This window comes from Nicotiana tabacum, chromosome 1, assembly GCF_000715075.1.
Source record: "Nicotiana tabacum cultivar K326 chromosome 1, ASM71507v2, whole genome shotgun sequence".
In the NCBI taxonomy this organism is placed as follows: domain Eukaryota; kingdom Viridiplantae; phylum Streptophyta; class Magnoliopsida; order Solanales; family Solanaceae; genus Nicotiana; species Nicotiana tabacum.
In genome coordinates, this window is record NC_134080.1 from 49,244,299 (window position 1) to 49,264,663 (window position 20,365).

Below are 20,365 nucleotides of genomic sequence, written 5' to 3' on the forward strand. Positions count from 1 at the left end.
ACACATTCCATCCTCAGGCCGACGAGTAGTTAGAGCGGATAGTTCAGATTTTGGAGGACATTCTTAGAGCATGTGTGATTGACTTTGCAGGATAGTGGGATCAGTTTTTGCCTTTGGCAGAGTTTTCTTACAACAACAGCTACCAGTCTAACATCGAGATGGCTCCATTTGAGGCTTTATTTGGGCGGCAATGTCGTTCTCCTATCGGGTGGTTTGAGCCTGGTGAGGATAAGTTGTATGGCATAGACTTGGTGAAAGATACCCTGGATAAGGTGATGTTGATTTAGGAAAGGCTTCACACAGTTCAGTCCAGGCAGAAGAGTTACACGGATCAGAAGGCGCATGATGTATCATTCATGGTTGGCGAGAAGGTCCTCTTGAAAGTCTCGCCAATGAAAGGTATTATGAGGTTCGGAAAAAGGGCAAGTTGAGCCCAAGATTTATTAGCCCATTTGAGGTGTTGAGACAAGTTGGGGAGGTTGTTTACGAGCTTGCTTTACCCCCAACTTATCGGGAGTTCATCCAGTTTTCCACATGTCCATGCTTCGGAGGTATCATGCCGACTTGTCCCATCTGTTAGACTTCAGTACTATTAAGCTAGATGAGAGCTTGGGTTATGAGGAGGAGCCAGTTGCCATTGTTGATAGACAGGATCGCCAGTTAAGATCCAAGAGGATTTCAATGGTGAAGGTCCAGCGTAGGGGCCAACCAGTCGAGGAGGCGACTTGGGAGTGCGAGGAGGATATACGGAGCAGATATCCACCTTTATTCGGCACCTCAGGTACTTTTCTATGTCCGTTCGAGGATGAACATTTGTTTAAGAGGTGGAGAATGTAACAACCCGACTGGTCATTTTGCTTCTTAGAACCCCGTCCCCCTATATAAAACTTCCTGCGCTTTCTTTAACTAATTTACGACCTGCGGGGATGGTTGGTTCGGGATTTGAAAGAGTTTGGGTTGAAATAGGCTCATTTGACTCCTTAAGATTTTCTTAAAAGGCTAAGTTTGACTTTGGTCAATATTTTTAGCAAACGGACCCAGATTTGTGTTTTGACAGTCCCGGAGGGTCCATAGGACAATATTGGACCTAGGCATATGCCCGGAATCGAATTTCGAGTTCCCTAGCCCGAGTAGTAAATTTTTGTTAGAAATTGTTAAACTGAAATTTTAAGGATTTAAAGAAAATAACTAATGATTGATCATGTTGGTATCGGGCCCGTATGTTGGTTTTGGAGCTCGGTACAGGTCCAATATAACATTTAAGACTTGCCCGCAAAATTTGGTGTCAATCCGAGTAGTATAAGTACATTTCGGCACTTTAGAAGTGAATTGAAAAACTTGAAGTTCATAAGTTTGATTCAATTGGTTCTAGGGGGTGATTCTTAGATTTAGCGTTGTTTCGAGCATTGCGAAGGTTCGAGCGAGTCCATTTTATGATATCATACTTGTCTGTATGTTCAGGCGTGGCCTGGGAATCCCGAGCGTCAATCGGACGAGACTCGAGTGAAGTTGGAAAATCTAGGAAGAGCTGAAGCTTCAGGTTGCTGTTATAACCGTACTTGCGGTTGGTCAGCCGTAGGTGCGAGACCGCAGAAGTGGTCGTTCTCTCACAGATGCGGCCAAGGCAGGTGAAGCCAAAGCCACAGAGGCGGCTTAAAGACCGCAGAAGCGGTCCAAGCTCACTTGGACAATTCCATAAATACGGGCTTCCTCTCGCAGAAGCGGGACCGCACCGCAGATACAAAATCACTGAAGCAGTTAGCTTCATTTATTACAGGCTTTAAGCCATTTTGGCCATTTTCACTCACCTATTGGGCGATTTTGGAGCTCTTGAGAGAGGACTTTCACCTAGCATCTTGAGGTAAGTTTATCCTACCTATTTCTAGTGTAATACTTGAGTCTTGGGTAGATTAACATACAAGATTAAGGTAAAATCATGGGGTTAGAACAAAACCTAGGGTTTTGATAAAAGTTAGATTTAACCACGAAATTTGTTATGAAATGAATTAGCAATCATATATTATTGATCCTTAGGTCATAAAGAACAACTTTCTTCGAAAATTTTTGGAATCCGGGCACGTGGGCCAGGTGTCGGATTTTAGGAAACTTGTGTTTAAGGTTGGGAAATTTTTTTAATAGTTAGAATGCAATATTGTGAGCATGTATTGACTAGTTCCTACCTCGTTTAATTAGTTTGGATCGTTCGGCTCCAAATTCACAGTTTGAGCAAGTTTTTGGTATTGGAATTACACTTTGGAGTGAGGTAAGTCTCCTTTCTAACCTTGTCAAAGGGAATTGTCCCTATATGTGTAATAATTGAATAATTTTCCACTAAATGAGGGGGCTACGTACGCACTGGGTGACGAGGGTCCGTGCGTAGCTACTATTATATTAATTGTACGGGTAGTTTAGGACCCGTATCATGCCATATTTGCGAATTTTTATATATTTTCTTGCTAAGGTGACCACTTATGATATGCTAGAGAATTGGAAATGAACATAAGTGAATGTATGTAATTGTTGATCACTTGTATGAATTTATTTGAATATAAATGCGCCTTCATGTGTTTTCCTAATGATAATTGATATTTGTGGATCGGGCCGATCGCCTCGGTAGAAATAGATGCATCTATGGTTCGCGCCATTCGACCTTCTAGTAGTGCACAGTTTCTTTTCTGTTGGATCGGGCCGTCGACCTCGGCATAATGTGCGCATGACATCTATGTGAAATCTTATTCATGACTTGCTTTGTTAAATGTGTTGAAATGTAAATGGCTAACTGTGATATTATTAAGGACATGACTTATTACTTCTTGCTACAAACTGTTAATTAGTTGTGACTTTCATGCTTACCATAGCACTTTATTATATTATTTGACCCTAGTAAGTATCAAGTCGACCTCTCGTCTCTACTTCTTCGAGATTAGACGGGATACTTACTAGGAACATATTATTTATGTACTCATACTACGCTTCTGTACTTAATTGTACAGGATCTGAGGCAGGTACATCTGGCTTTCAGTGTGGTGTGCATCCTGATCATAGTCCGAGACTTCCACGGTGAGCTTCTCCCTTCCCGCGCCGTTCTGCAGCTTGATGGAATCTCTCTTTATTTTTGGTTGTCTATTCTATTTCGGACAGTATGATAGATTTATTCTTTTGTATATTCTACTAGTTGCCCACAACTTGTGATACCAGGTCTTGGCATACACATTAGTAGACTATTCTTTTGGGAATTGTATAATTATTTTGAGTACATTACTGATTATCACTTATTTTAACTTCAAGTTTAGAAATTGTAGTACTTGTTTTTGTAAAGTAAAGTGAACAGTTATTTATATTTTCGCGTTGGCTTGCCTGTCAATGGTATTGGGCACCATCATGACCTATAATGGAAATGGGCCGTGACAAAAAAAAATTGGGAGGAAAGTCCAGAAACGATATCCAAGCAACTGCAATGGGAGTTTCCTAGTCAGGTTTCCTCTATGGGCTCCATTTAGTACATCCCATATGCCAAAAATCACATTAAACCTTAAAATAAAAAGCTGGTTTTGACAACAAGTGAATGTAATCCTCCATTAACGATGGCTTGATCAAATATATTTCTCCTCAATCAAACCTACTGAGCATGGGCCTTTTAATTCATATTGAATTGGGATAACCTTCCTTAACTCCTGTATTACTGGTTTTCCATAGGAAAACTTGCCCAGAACTGCGAGATACAATCCTTGTTGCATTATTGATTGCTTAACTTCTGTTTTCTTCTATCGCACCATTGGTTCTACATGTAAGTATTTAGCAGGCATTAGGTTTCGAACGGCTACATGCATGGGGGCATTTAATGCTTGGGACTGTAACAATTTTGCATAGTTAGGGATCAAAGTAGGGTTTTGTAGGTGTTTGGGAAGGCTGTTAGGGTTTGTGGACGACTAACCAACCTCAGAAGGAGGTTGGCTAGTGGCCTGAGCAGCCTGAAAGCTAGGGTTTAGGCGTTCAGCGTATGATTTTTCATGAGAGAGAAGAGAGCGTTTTCTTCATATAGCTTTAGATAAATTTTTTGTTAGAAATTTACTTTTTATTTTTTGTTTCATAGGGTGTTTTCACCCTTTTGATGATATGTCAAGCTCCATTTCTTCTTAATTAACATTGTTGCTGCTTTCACGAATAGCTAAATCAATTTCAGATAAACTCTCTCTATTCTTTCTATCTCTCCCTCTGTGTGTGTGTGTGTTTCTCTATTTTTTTCTAGAGTTGTATTTGTCAGCAATTCTTTTTACATTGCTTGTTGATTAGTACCTTCAAATGGGTGTTTGAAAGGATGATTTTTTATTTTTTGGTTTAGCACAATAGGTCTCAGATGCTTGCATAGCTTAGCTTGTTTACCATGAATTATATCTCTGTCATTGATAATGTGGACAATAGGGTTGATACAAAAAGTTAGCAGTTATGGTGAAATTGTAAAGAATTAAAGAGTATATAAAAAATGTGCATTCATAGATTATTTTGTGTTAGATAGTCGGTCTCGTCTCTATGATGTCGCCCAAACTCACACCACAAAGATAGGTTGTGAGGCGGTCGAAGCAATAATAAAAACCCAACGCAAGTCGGGGTCAAATCCACATGGAGTTGGATTTTGGATTAGGTATACACCTAGTGTGAATGTATGATTTGACCTAAATTACACTTCCACATATTTGGTTGTTGTTTATACTTCTACTTTTAAGCTATTGATTGTATTGTAGAGCTAAGAGACAATATTTTTGGTTTTGGTTATTTTTCAAGTTATGAAAGATTTAGGGCTGCGACTTCTGCCTAGTTGGTCACCTAACGGATTTAGAGATCTATGGAATGTTTGGTTGATCGGGGTACAATATAGCAATCACACTCAATTACTCACTCTATACCTCTCGATAGTTTGAGTGATTTTGCCCGATTTGGCTTTCTTAAGTCCAAACTGGTATTTCACAAAGCAAATGATAAATGCTCTAGACGGGTCTTATTATATCCAGGTTCGACCCTTTAATTGGGATTATCAATTTCTTGAGTTCTCCCTAATTCCTAGTTAGCCAAGTTTTCCTAGACTTAGTCTCTCTTTCTCAAGAAGAGACTAAGTCAAATAGGCATGAATCAATGTGTGCAATCATCAATTCTCAAATTCAAGCAAGAACTAGGCTAAATATCATAAGCCCAATCATAAATAAACCCTAAATCAATTATCCATTAAGTACCCATACTAGGGTTGGGTCACAACCCTAGCTAAGAGTTTAGCTACTCAAGGAAAATGAAGAAATTAAAGAAGAAACTAAGATAGAATTCATAATACTTGATTATGGAAAGAAAATCTAATGTTTAAAAGCTAATCTAGTACAATGTTACCCAATACAGTAAATAAAAATGACTCAGGTTCTCCCAACTTACCAAACTTCACCTAAAAATTAAAAAAAATTATTTATACTAAGCTGAAAATATCTGACAAAATTTTTCATGCGGAGGTTGTGCGGTGCACAATTCTATGTGCGGTCCGCATGTTGAGATTGGTCAATTGGGCTTTCTGCGGTCACATAAAATTGGAATGCGGTTGCACACTTGAAGTTGGACTGGAACTGGACATTATTATGCGCACCGCACATTTATGAGTGCCACTATATTTCTTCAATCTTCCAAAAACATGGCTATCTGATTCTCCTCTTCTGCGGGCCGCAGAATTATGGCTACGGCCGCACTTGGCATCCTGCAGCCGCACAATAATAGTGCGGTCCGCATATCTTCAACTTTCCAACATGCTAGTTCTCTGAAGCTTGTTTGTTGCGGCCGCACAATAGGTTTGTTGTCTGCACTTTGTGAGAAAATTCCATCAATGCTCCTTCAGAGTTTTGTGGCCGCACAGAATATTCTGCGGTCCGCACTGTGGCCCTTTTTTGCCCTGTTTTGGTCTTTATTCAATTTTTGTGCCTTTTTGAGTTGATTTTTACTTCTTTGGCTCGTTTCCCAATATTCTCCAAGAAAGCACATTTAATTAGTTTTCGGGAATGCCTTTAAGCATTTTTGAGCTAAAACTCAAGTAAAAGAGAGCAAATAAGCAGTCAAACTACTTATCACTCTATCTCAAGCAGCACTATTTAAAAAGAATATAAAATTTGGAAGCATTAAAATTTTAAATAATTCTATGGGTTGAATTTTTTCTTTAATCCCGTATGTTTTACAACTTAGTTCTTAAAGTGTTCCTATACATTTGTCTTCCTGCCCAACTGTTTAGTTTATTCTAGTTAAAAAAAATAAATCAAGGATGCATATGGTTAGTAAATCGCGAAATTGTTTCATATATAAGTTTTTGTTATGATTTACATGTTAATATTCCTTTCAGTAGCTACATTCTTTATATCCGTATAGTAAGATTCTCTTTTGTGATGGCCCAATAGGTCATCTAGATTTTTAACCCTAATTTCGTATTTCGAAACTTCAAATACCTTATTTTAGCCTTCTTCAATTTGCGTGTACAGTCCGCGTATTTTTTTGGAAGGCTTTTATGTTAAAAATTAATAAAATATGAAAAATTGCCTTAAAAATCTATTTAAGTTGACATCGGTCAACGTTTTGAGCAAACAGATTCAGATCCATGTATTGACACTCTCGATGGGTCCGTATCGTGATTTGGGACTTGTACATATTCCCGGAATCGAATTCGGAGGTCCCTAGCTCGAGTTTTTGTATTTTGTTGAAAAACTGAAGTTCGAAAGCTTAATGAATCTAAAAGATTGACCAATGTTTGACTTTATTGATAAGGGAGAGTGTTAATGCACGAAGGGTGATGCGGTATCATATTTGATCCGTTCCAAAAAGAATGACCCCTTTCTAAATTTGATAACAATTTAGCTTAAACTTACAATTCGACTCTTAATGAGAAGCTTTTATAATCACACATATACCCTGGGCCCCTTTTTGACTTGTTGAGGACCACAAATTCCAAAAATCTTTATTTTTTCTTAAACTCCTTGCCCAGTCAAACAAGTTCACATAAATTGGAACGGAGGAAGTAGTATCTTCATGGTGGAAATTCGGGGTTTGGTTAGAACTAGGGATTTTTGTAAAATTGGAATTTAGACCTCAAATTGAGGCCAAATTTTAAAATAAATCACATAACTAGGCTCAGGGGTGATGGGTAATCGGGTTTTGGTCCAAATTTTGGGTTTGGACCAAGTGGGCCCGAGGGTTGACTTTTGTTGACTTTTTCAATAATGACCTAAATTGAATCTTTTTGCAATCCTGGGTAGTTCCTAAGGCTTATTTTGAATCGTTTGGTTGACAAATTGGTAGATTTTGTTTGTTCGGAGACTTGTTTGAAAGGCAATGTTGTGGTTGAGCTTTGAGTTGATCTTTGGAGAGAGGTAAGTGTCGTGGTTAACCTTGACTTGAGGATTTAGGACTTGTTTGCCTATTTGCTACTTGTTTAAATGTTGGGTACAACGTATATGTGTGGTGACGAATACTTATACATTGTTGTTAGTCTAAAGCATGTGGGTGGGACTTGTTTCTTGTAATTTAGTGCCTTTTTATCATGATATCCATACTTAGACTAGTTATTTACTAAATTGATCATTCTTTCCGCGTTTATGGACCATCCGTGATAATTGAGTATTGTTTCTGAAGTTGAGGTTGGTATTATGGAACTATTTTGATGTAAGGCTTGTTCTTGTTCATTCTATCTCCCCATTGTTATATGTTCATTGTTATAGGGTAAGGGAGAGTGTTAATGCTCGAAGGGTGATGCGGTATCATATTTGATTGTTAATGCACGAAGGGTGATGCCGTGCCATATTTTGAGAGTTATGCATGAAGGGTGATGCCGTGTCGTTATTATTATTTCATAGTAAAGTTGAGAGTAAAAGCACGAAGGTTGATGTCATGCAGTTTCATTCATTATGTTTATTCGTTTTGCTGGTTAAGGGCTTATTGTTTGTTTTTTGATATCATTCCCTGTTGTACTTATCGTATCTTGTACACCTTTGTACATGTCCCCTCCCAACAGTACATGTTTAGCCTTTACTTGTTGTTATGTTATAAATATATTATTGTTTGCATAAGTTTATTTACGTGGGTGTCCTGTCATAGCCTCGTCACTACCTCATCGATCTTAGACTCGACACTTACGGAGTACATTGAGTCGGTTGTACTCATACTACGCTCTGTACTTCTTGTGCAGATTTTGATACTGTTCCCAGGCTCCCAGCTGTCCGTGAGGCGTTTAAGCTCGCATTTGCTTTGGAGACTTGAGGTAGATCTGCTAGTATCCATAGACCTTGAAGTTCCCTTTTAATTTCCCCTTATTTACTGTTCTTATCATTCGAGACAGTTGCACTTATTTCAAACTCTGCATGCAGAAACTCTAGAAGCTTGTGAATTGTGACTCCAAATCCAGGTTGTACTTAGACATGATTAGGTTTTATGTCATTTCGCATCCAGTTTTAGTTTCATTTAGGCTTAATTGATGTTAGTTGTTAAAATTGATTAAAATTGGCTTAGAGATTCTCTAACGTTGGCTTGCCTAGCTAGTGAAATGTTATGCGCCATCACAGTCCCGAAGGTGGGAATTCCGGGTCGTGACATCTTTTCTCACCTCCTTATCATTTCTTTCAATAAAAATGTGAATGACTTATGATGATAGGCTATAATTATGTATTTTAATCGCCTATTACAATCTAATTTATTACACTTTAATTGAGTATGAGCTTTAAGCGCTAGTGTTTTGCACTAAATGTGTGTTTATGCCTTGTAGGAGCCATTCCATTCTATGTAGATGTTATGGAATGAATTCAAGCTATTCCGGTGCTTTGAAGTTTGAGCAAAAGCCCAAGGATTAAGTTGGGACCGTGTTCGGGGATCAACGTATGATAGTGCACTTTAAGAACGAAACGAAGAATCGAGTAGGCATACTGAGTATTGTCCAGTAAAATGCACATAACATTTTGCTCAGAAATCTGTTTGGGCTCCATAATATATCGTTGGAAAGCTATTAAAAAGGGTTACAACTTTTATGTTTTACATTTTTCCAAATATACACAGCCGCGGCACGTGGATGCCGCGTAGCGCACCATGGCTGTGTAAATTGCTGTTTCCCTTCAAATTGCATGCTCTATGAAGTTCCCCACAAGCACACCGCGTGGCGTGTCGCCCTATACGGTGCGCCTCTGCAAATTTTATAGATCCAGAGTTCTATTTCGCATGGGAGAAGGTTTTTTCGTCTGGACCCGACCCTACTTGGTACAAATACATGTAAATATATTATTTTTGTAACTTTTGACATACTTTTGACCTAGGGAGAGCACAGAGCCGTCGTGGAGATCGGGTTTCATATTTTTTCCACCAAAATTAGTATTTTATGTTTCTTTGTATTATTTGTTGTTCATCTACCATGTACATGTGGAGCTAAAACTTCACGTTCTAGGGTTGTGGTTCTTTCATGACTATTGTTACTCGAATATTGATTTTGATTTCTTGATTTATCCTATTGGTTTATTTACCCAATCTTGTACTTAATTATTTGATTTCTTGATCACCAATTGAATACTATCTATGAATCTAGAGTTGAACTCAACTTTGGGAATTCTAGATTGTATATATGATTGGGTAGAGCAAGTTCTTGAACCTGGGCATCGGTGAATGGATTCGCGGTTAGGATAGACATATGCCTAATTGTTTTGCTTGGTTGATTTATAGTAATTATAAATGCTTTCTTGTTAGTTCTAATTCCATAGACATATAGGCATTAGGTTAGCTTGAATAGGTGAGTAAGAACTCGACAGATTCTTATGAGAAATATTAACCTTGTAAACTAATAAACTAGATAAATTAATTAGTCAATTCAATTGAAGAATACAACAGAATTTTTAGATAGCCCATAATCATAGACCGTTTTCATCGCATTGATAACATAAAATCTACTATCCTTTTGTTCAGTCTCCCTATCTATTTTTTCTTTATTTTAATTAGTTTAGAATCAAATACTTCTAGGTTTAACTCTTGTTTAGATAGTTAGGATAGTCTAATTTAGTTAATAGTTAATCACAAGTTTTCGTAGGTTCGACATCCGATTATTAGTCACTTTATTACTTGACGACCGTGTATACTTGTGTGTACATTTGGCCGCAACAACTTATCCTATTTAATTTGGATTTCAAGCATTTCAAATATTGGTTTAGTTAGGAAAAATATCTCAATCAGTTGTTCTCTTTAAAACATCCTAATTATCTTACTCATTAAAAAAAAGTCTGATTATCCTATTTTGCTTCTACATTAAATAGGAATATGGATAATTTAGAGTGTGCTTGGATGTACGAGAGGTTGGATGGATGAGGGAGTATTAATTCTAATTTTGTAACGGGTGTGGATAACTTTCTTCTATTTGCACGTTCTCAGCGAAATTGCATGAGTGATGACGATGTTCGATGTCCATGTAAAAAATGTCACGACATTAAATACATGGATGTTGAAACAGTTAGATTACACCTTTTTAAGTTTGAATTTGTTGAAAATTATTATGTATGGAAGTATAAAGGGAAAAAAGATATGACTGGTGTGACGTCTTCTAGCAATAATCTACATGGTGGTGTTCAACCCTGCATTAAGATATGACAATCCATACCGACAAATGATTTTAGATGTAGCTAGACCCAACTTTGGCCAGAGTTCGAGTAGGCTATCTTATAGTAATACTGAACTGGAGTCGCCTCATCATTTTGAACCTTCAAAGGAGGACGAGGCTAATCCTTCAATGGATGAGGAGCCTAATCCTAAGTCTCAAAGGTTTTGTGATTTGCTAAAGGTCGTTGATTCAGAAGTGTATCCTGGTTCTTCCCTCTCTTAACTCACAGTAGTTTCTAGGATGTTAAACATTAAAATGGAGAAACTTTGTCACAGAAGAGATATGACCAAATGATGCAAATGTTGAAAGAGGCTTTACCTGAAGATAACATATTGCTTGAAAGCTATTATAAAACCAAGAATCTAGTGCGTATCTTGAGTTTGCCCGTTGAATAGATTGATTATTGTAATTCATGATGTATGTTGTATTGGGGTGACAATGGAGACCTCACATCTTGCAAGTTTTGTGGCTACGAGAGGTTTAAATGTCGTGTTGGTTCTCATAAGTGGAAATTTGTCCCTTATAAATAATGTATTATTTTTCTTTGATTCCTAGATTGCGAAGATTATATTCATCTCATGCTATAGCCGCTGACATGAGATGGCATAATGAGCATACACAAGAGGAGGGGGTAATGTGTCATCTATCAGACTATTAGGCTTGGAAACACTTCAATGAAACTCATTCATTTTTTTGCTGCTAAACCAAGGAATGTGAGGCTGGGTTTATGTATTGATGGTTTCCAACCATTTGGCCGATCAGGAAGAAAATACTCTTTGTGGCTAGTGATTGTCACTCCATACAACTTACCACCTTAGATTTGTATAAAAGAGGCGTACATGTTCTTAACTGTCATTGTTCCAGGGCCAACCAATCCTAAACAAATATTATTGTTTTTCTAAAACATATAATAAAAGAATTGACCGTATTATGGGAGGAAGGTGTGGAATAATTTGACATCTAAAAAAAGCAAAACTTTCATTTAAGGGTGGCTTTGATATGGATAACTAGTGACTTTTCTGCATATTTTTATGTTATAAGGATGAAGTACCGCAGGGAAGTTAGCATGTCCTTACTGTATGGAGGAAGCACAATCTTTTAGATTACATCATGGTAGAAAAATATCTTGGTTTGACAGTCATAGAATGTTCATTGACCAACATCATTCATTTAGGAAAGATCGTAAAAACTTTCTTAAAGATCAGACTGTCAAAAGGCTATAACCAGCCCATAAAAAGGGAGATGAAATTTTTAACCAAATTAGTGAGTTGGGGCTAAGGAAAGTAACAGAAAAAGATGCATAAGTAGTTTATTCGAGAATATGTAAAACCTATGGATGGAAAAACTGAAACATCTTTTGGGATTTGCCTTATTGGAGTTCGAACATGATTCGACATAATTTTGACATCATGAATATTGAAAAAAATATCTTTGATAATGTATTTAACATAGTTCTTAATATTAAAGACAAAACAAAAGACAATCCAATAACACGTCTGGATATGATAACCTATTAGAATAAACCTCAACTGGCAAAGGTTGCTAGTAGAAAATATCCCAAAGCTACATATACAATAGACAATGAAGAAAAAGATATCTTATTTGATTGGGTGAAATGTTTGATGTTTCCAGATGGATATGTTTCAAATATGGCCGATGCATAAAGACGAACAAGTCTAAGTTATTTGGCACGAAAAGTCATGATTGCCACATGTTCATGCAACGACTAATGCCTATTGCCTTTCATGAACTACTTCTTAGTAATGTGTGGCAGACACTTATGGAATTAAGCTTATTTTTTAAAGATCTTACTTCGACCACTCTACGAGTGGATGACATGAAAAGATTAGGAATAGACATCCCACAGATCTTGTGTAAGTTAGAATGTATATTTCCACCTGGGTTCTTTAACTCAATGGAACATTTACCCGTGCACCTGCCATATGACGCAAGAATTGTTGGACCTGTACAATATTGATGGATGTATCCTTTTGAGAGATAAATTTAAAATTCTATGTCATAATAGTGACAAATATGCTACACATGACATTTTAATTTAATGATCCATCCATTTATCTTTTTAGGTACCTTAGAACTTTGGAAAAAGTGATTGGGAATAAAGGTAGTGTTGAGGGTTCTATTTTTGAAGCATACTTGATGACAGAGTCAACACAATTATTTTTTCATTATTTTGAAACTCATGTCATTACACTTAATTATAATGTGGTCCAGAATGATAATGGTGGTGTAGTGAAAAATCATGAAGGAAATTTATCTATATTTATACATCCAGGTCGACTATCGGGAGAAGCAAAAAAGAGGAGTTTATCCTTTGAAGAAATCAAGGCTGCACAAACTTACATTCTACTAAATTGTAAAAAGGTTTAGTCATTTGTAAGATAACATGTGAAAGTTATACTTTCTTAATCTAATAAAAAATCATATTATCAGAAGCACTAATTTTAACGTATTTTGTTGCAATGAAGTATGTTCATGGAACATTTACAAAACAAATTTCCGAATCTATCTCAAGATCAAATAGATGAGAATTTCGAAACATATTTCTCTCTATGGTTCAAGGAATATTTAAGCCCCTAACAATAATTATCTTTTATACAATAATGTACTTAAATTGACTTGTTAAATTTAACTAAGTCTCACAATTATTTAAATAGGTCTGAAGCAACTATATTAAGAATCTATTTTTGCGTAGTCTTGCTCATGGACCATTGATAAGAGCGATATATCGTTCGGTGTATTTTGTTAATGGATACAAATTTCACACAGAAAGTCATGATAGCGTAAGATCAACAATTAATAGTGGAGTTTGTATCTCGGATCCAAATGTTGGTGACTACTATGGTCTGATACAAGAGATTAAACATGTAGAATACTATGAAGAACCTTTAAAGAAAATTATATTATTCAAGTGTGAATGGTTTTATCCAACAATTAATATTGGTGTTAAAAAGAATAATCGATACAAATTAGTGGATGTTAACCATCGTTATCAATTTAAAAAATATGAACCTTTTATTCTTGCGATGCAAGCAACTCAAGTGTGTTATGTTCCTTATCCTAGAAAGAGAAAGTACATGGATAATTGGGTAGCTGTATTGAAAGTTTAACATACCCGATGACGAATTATTGCTAGATCATCATGAAACTAAAGAAGAAGAAGAAGAAGAAGAAGAAGAAAAAAAAAAAGATATACAGAGGATGATGAGGAAGATTTTGTACAAGAAATAGATAGTGACTAGTGTGTTAATTAAAAATATATCACGACCCAAAATTTCCACCATAGGAATTGTGATGGCGCCTAACATTTTACTTGCTAGGCAAGCCAATGCTTGCCTAGCAAATAATAGTCTGAATAAATAACATAACTGTATGAATAAAAAAACAGCTAAGATGATATAGAAGGGGACTTTAGGGTTGCGGACGTCGTGCAACTATACCTCAAGTCTCCACTGATAGCTAGATCTGCAGCAAGTCTCACTCAGCGGTGCCGGGACCAACTTCGATATCCGCACAAGAAGTGAAAAGTGTAGTATGAGTACAATCGACCGCATGTACTCTGTAGATGTTGAGCCTAACCTCGACGAAGTAGAGACGAGGGTAAGGCTAGAAAGATCCAGTTGTTTTAGCGATAATAATAATAATAATAATAATAATAATAATAATAATAATAATAATAATAATAAGAGAAAATACATAAATTGCCCATTAAACTTGTAACTCATAACACTGAACTCAAAATCCAACTACCAGAGAGCCCAATATAACAAATCTTATAAACTCATCTCAAATACCGAAGCAAGCCCAATATAACAAATCTTATAAACTCATCTCAAATACCAGAGCAAATCCAACAGTCACAAACAAATTTAACTTATACAATCTGTTGCGGCACGTAATCCTACACCACCATATCATCATCTGTAAATATCATAATTCTTACTTATGATATTTCAATCAACAATAGCAATTCAACAACCAAAATTTAAATGAATTTCTACATCAAGAAAGTTAATGTACAAGGAAATGAAGAATCACATAATAATAATCAACGAATTTCTAAAAACTCAGATGTCTCAACTTTACCAACCCATTGATATTTACCAATTAACAACTGATATAATTGAAACTACGTTATAGAAGGTAACTAATTTTACAAAACTATAAGACAAGTAAGACATGTGACAATTTAAATATGCAAGCAAAGCAAGTGGAGACAAATAGAAAATAAATATGGAATCAAGGAAGGGATGGACAATTTAATACAAAGATAACTAAATGACAAGTAACAATTATGGCATAAAAGTCAAGTAAGCATGTAGCAATTAAGGTATGAAACAACATATATTATGAATTAACAAAACAATAGAAGCAAGAAACATAAAGGTGCATATACACTCGTCATCGTATATATGCCATTTCTCATATAACTCACACAACATGTAGATCAAGGGTTCTTAATTTCCTCAAATCAAGGTTACACCTAATACTTACTTCACTCTGCAACTCAAGCAATCTATCAACCACGACCTTGCCTTTTGAACCAGCCTCCAAACAAACCAAATCTAGCAAATTATTGACCAAATTATTCAAAATAAGCTTTAGAACCTACCCACAAACGAATGAGGTTCAATTTAGATCATTTATAAAAAAAGTCAACCCCGAGCTCGCTTGGTCAAAACCGAGGTTTGGACCAAAACACGATTATCCATTCATCGACAAGTCTGGTTATATGATTTATTTTGAAATCCGAACCCAATTCAAGTTCTAAATCTCAATTTTATAAAAATCCCCAATTCTACCCAAATCCCTTATTTCTACCACGAAAAATCCAAAATTTAATGTTGCAATCTCATGAAATATAATGGGTAATTGAAAAGAAATGGATTAGAGTCACTTACCAATGAATTTGGAAAGAAACATTGTGAGCACGTGATTTTTGCCCTACATGAAATACTCCCAAAAATTCAAAACAAAATAATTTCTTTCAATATTTGCAATTTTGGGGATTTTCGTGGCATTTTCTGTTAATTGTTTGCATTTTTTGTTTGCGCATTTTAATTAGTAAAAAATATAAAAATATATCACATTTGCATTTAGGGTTGGTTCTACATTTTAGGATTAATTATAAAATTAATTGTCGCATAAAATGGAAAAATCACAAAAAATTAGTTTAATTTGCACTTTTAATTTTAGCTTTGATATTGAGTAGCTTTCTTTTGTTAATTTATTTTTAATTAATTGTTTCAATTATCATTTTAGGTTTAATTAATTTTGTTTAGTTCTAGAAATTAATTCTGATTTTAATTAAATTTCGAAAAAAAAAAAGAGAAAAAGGGAAGAAGGAAAAAAAAGGTTTTGAATTAAGTTGGGTTTGAATAAAAATGAAAGGGATTTCACATTTTGGGCCAAGTCACGGAAAATTTCCAAAGCCCAAATCCACACCCGTCCAAAATACCCTTTACCCAGCCCAAACTCGCGTCCAACCCGGTCTGGTTCCCCCCCCATCCAAACGACACTATTTCCTTGGCAACAGTCAGGACCGTCGAGGTTTCTTGATCGGACGGTCCTGAAGCTAGGATCATTTGATATTTAAGTGTCCGAACCTTTCAGACCTCCCCCCCCATCTTCGTCTCTCACCATCTCCGAAACCCTCCGTTAGTTCCGCCCTAAACCACCGTCTGTCGCCCGCCGAAAATCGCCCACGGCGGCGGCCGGTGTCCAAACCCTACCAAATTTACTCCCCTAACTCCTCTCCACATCCCCATTCCAAAACCCTAAATCGTTTCGCTCAAATCCCAGCCCTGTTTCTCGAATCTTCGATTAAACATCAAACCAAAACTTGATTTTTCCCAAATGGCCCTAGATTATCACCACATAGCCACTACGACCCCCTCATGTCGTATCCTCACTCCGTTTCCCTCGAATCTTGCCGGAGCTTCTCGAATCTTAGATCTGGGTTCGAGCCTTGAAAGTTCAAAAGCCCTTTTCTATCGGACTTGGTGCATGCATGGTCAGAATGGTTGTTCTTCGAGTTTAGCTGGAGATTTTCCTCTCATTTTTAGGTCTGTTTCTGTTTCCATGTTTCACTTTGTGTCCCTCTCTTCTTTCTTTCTTTTCTTTCTTTCCTTATTTGAAGTTTGGCCGAAGTTTTGGTCGAGTTTGAGGTTTGTCCGTCTGGTCTTCGCTAGTTCTTTTTGTTTTCCCAAGCCTGATCTCTGGTCCTGATTGATTTGCTCAGTTTCTTCTGATTAAATAGCATGATTATTATTCTAGTTAGTCACCTAGTCAAATAAGCCTATAACTTAGTTAAATTCCTACTGCATGTGTAGGTTAATTAGTTCATCCAATTTCTTTTGTTATTTTGATTGCATTTTAAGGTTTTCAGGCCTCCTTTTCGGGGAATTTTGATTAGTTTTTCAAATTTGTGGCTTTTGAAATTATGAATCTCGGATTGTGAGTTGGGCTGTGAAAGATCAAAATCCAGTGTGGGGATTTAAGCCGGGATTGACAGGCCCAGTTTTAGAATTTGGACTTTGTCCTGCAGTAATAACAGAGGATTTGGAGGTTATTTTGGGTATTCTAGGTGCAGAATCTCTGAATAATTACCTAGGGAAACTTCTAGGAAGCTGGGGTCGGGGTTAGTTGTGAATTTCTGGTTTTTAACTAGGGATATCTAAGCTATAATGAAAATTCCAAAAGGAGCAAAATGCAAAAAACTGATTCCTAAGGTGTGCCTTAGTCCCTTGCCTATAAAGGCACCCAAAACTTTCCTTTCAAGGCAGACCCAAGAGACTTGAAAGAGATAAAAATTCTGAAAAACAAAAATGGCTGAGAATGCTGAAACTGCACTGATTTCTAACATATTTCTTTGATAAAAACTGATCAAATTCTGTATCAATTGGGTATTTCTGATCTTCTTCATTAATTAAAATCTTTGAAAGTTTCACATCTTGCACCTGGGTTGGGAGATGGTTTGATTTTTTGTTTTTTCTGGGTTTAAGCTACTATGAGGTCACTGTTGCATTGCTACTGCTGTGCTTTTGTTCTGCTTTTATCTACTGTTTCTTCACCTCTCTACCCTTTCCCATTTCCAGGTATTCTCTTGGCTATGATAGTTGCTGAAGTATTGAAGCATGCTTGGTGTATGTGGTTGTGATGGAAAATGGAAAAATTCTGCAGACCTTCTTATGTATCTTTGTTTCGGAATTTCTAAGTTATGCTTAGTTTGTATAATTCTCATGGAGTGTGTTGAGTAAACACTGAGTTTGGGAAGAATTGCATGAATATTAAGATTTAGAATATGCTAGCCACATAAGCTACCCCTTGGGTTAAATCAGTGTTTGGTTTCTGCATTTTCCATCCATGTTTAAGTTTGTTAGTTTGGGTGTCATTTCAATTTTGATTGCAGAAAGCTTTCTGGTTTAGTTATTTGACTGTTAATTGGCTATTAAAATTATAATCATCGTCCGCTTGCAAACATGTTAGAATATTTTATTAGTGTAGAGGTTAATATGTTTAAAGAGTAGATCTATGATTCATTATTGATTTGTAATCAGCTGTAAAAATATATTCACGATCTGGTAATGCATGTTCATGTCTCTTTGCTATTTTCTGAAAATCTCGAAAGAAGTTGGACCTGACTTTGGCCCATGCCATGTGGTCCATTTGGACTAGCTGTGAAGCTGATTTTATTATTTTCCTCTTCAGGGATTCGATCCTGAGTCCCCGTTTTTCAGCTGCAACGTTTTCGAATTGGGCCTGCTGTTTGAGGTTTGGCCCAAATTGTTTTAAAATCAATGGTTCGTTAGTTACAGTAGGTTATTGGGCTCAGACTTTTTAAAAAGAATGGAGCCTTTGTTTACTTATTCCGTTTTTTTGAGTTTAAACTTTAACATAGAACACCTTTTGAATTCCTTTAGGCTTTTTCTTTAATTAGGCTAGACTCTCCACAAATAGATTGAGGTGAACAATATTAGCCAACATAAATAGCTTGTGGCCCTCGTTTATGTTAATCTTGTTTTAATCCTTCGAAATCGAGGCGTGCCATTTAGGCGAATTTCCATGGCCCTCACAAAAGTTAAAAACGCGTAGTTTCTTTAGGCGCGTCATTAAATAACATTACCTTCCTAAATTCGGGCGTGCATTTCATGTAACCCAAATCAAAATCTTAAAACGTTGACTAAAATGTGTTTAGGATTGCTTGTGCATTTCATGTGGCGCGATCCAAAGACACGTTGTAAACGACGTTCAATCTTTTTTTAAATAAAAGCGGTTAAAAGTTAAAATTTGCACATAGGTTCATAATTGTTTAAAATTAGATAATTAAGCTGAATATAACAATTAAGCGACCATGCTAGAACCACGAAACTCGGGAATGCCTAATACCTTCTCCCGGGTTAACAAAATTCCTTACTCGAATTTTCGGTGCGCGGACTGTGAAACAGAGTCAATCTTTTCCTCGAATCGGGATTTTAACCGGTTACTTGGGACACCATAAATTATCCTAAGTGGCGACTATGAATCTTTTAATAAAATAAATCCCGTTTCGATTGTCCTTTAATTGAAAAAACTCCCTATATTCACCCTTATGGGGTGTAGGTAAAAAGGAGGTGTGACAGCTCTGGCGACTCTGCTGGGGATCAAACCCAGAATCTCTGGTTCAGGGTTCAAGAATTCGAGCTTAGAATAATTGTTATAGTTGGCTTTATCCATTATTTGATTTTGTTACATGATTTGGGCGTAATGTGCTAATTGATTGCTTTTACCGCTTTGATATTCCGTGAACTGTATATAAACTGTTGCAAAATCCTGAGTCTTCTAAATCATGAAGAAGTGTGCACTTCGTGTGACTTCTTTTCTGTTAGAGTCATATTCCAAATTTAGAACGAGGTTCAGACAAGTTGCAAAGCCGGTGAAGCTTCTGTATTCCCGGTACGCTGCCCCCCTCGGCTCGAGCTGTCCGCTCGGGTAAGCCAGGTTTAGAACAATAAACCCCAGGTTTTAAACCTAGTATAACAAGACCTCATGCCGGATCCCTAGTAGGAACGTTTATTTGCATCATGTGCATTTTGACTTTGGAGACTCAACACAGGGGTTGGGTCTGTCTAGGACAGGTGCACCCGAAACAAAAGACCATCCTGATGCATCCTACTTACTACTTGTGCATTTATTTGCTTCGGACTTGTATGCTGACCGGCTTATGAATATTGGGAAAAGTTGAGGAAAGAGAAATAGCAGTATGAGGGTTAAAGAGAGTTAATCGCCTCTTCTGGAAAAAAACCAATGTCCAAATAGTGTCAAAACTCTGCCGAATTTTTGAGAAAATAAAAACAAAAAAAAAGAGGAAAAACAAAAGTTGGTGTTTTCAAAAAATCATTTTATTTGCCAATGAAATGAAAAAAAAGAGTCTTGTTTTCAAAAATAGTTTGTTTTATTTGCCCGAACTACGTTAGTTTGATTCTCACTGGGTGTGAGATACGTAGGCAACCCCCATCGGGTCTAACTTCCTTTTTTATGAAAACTTTTACTTTAATTTGATTCCATTCTTGTCAGAAATAGCCGAATGTCCCTAAAAGGGCGTCGGAAGGCTGTTTCTGCAAGAACAACCACTTTTTGTCACTTTTAAAGGTTTTGGCTGGTTAGCTAACACAGCCTTAAAATCTTCGTTTTCGAAGTGCTGAAAGGCCGTGTTGGCAAGGCCGGATG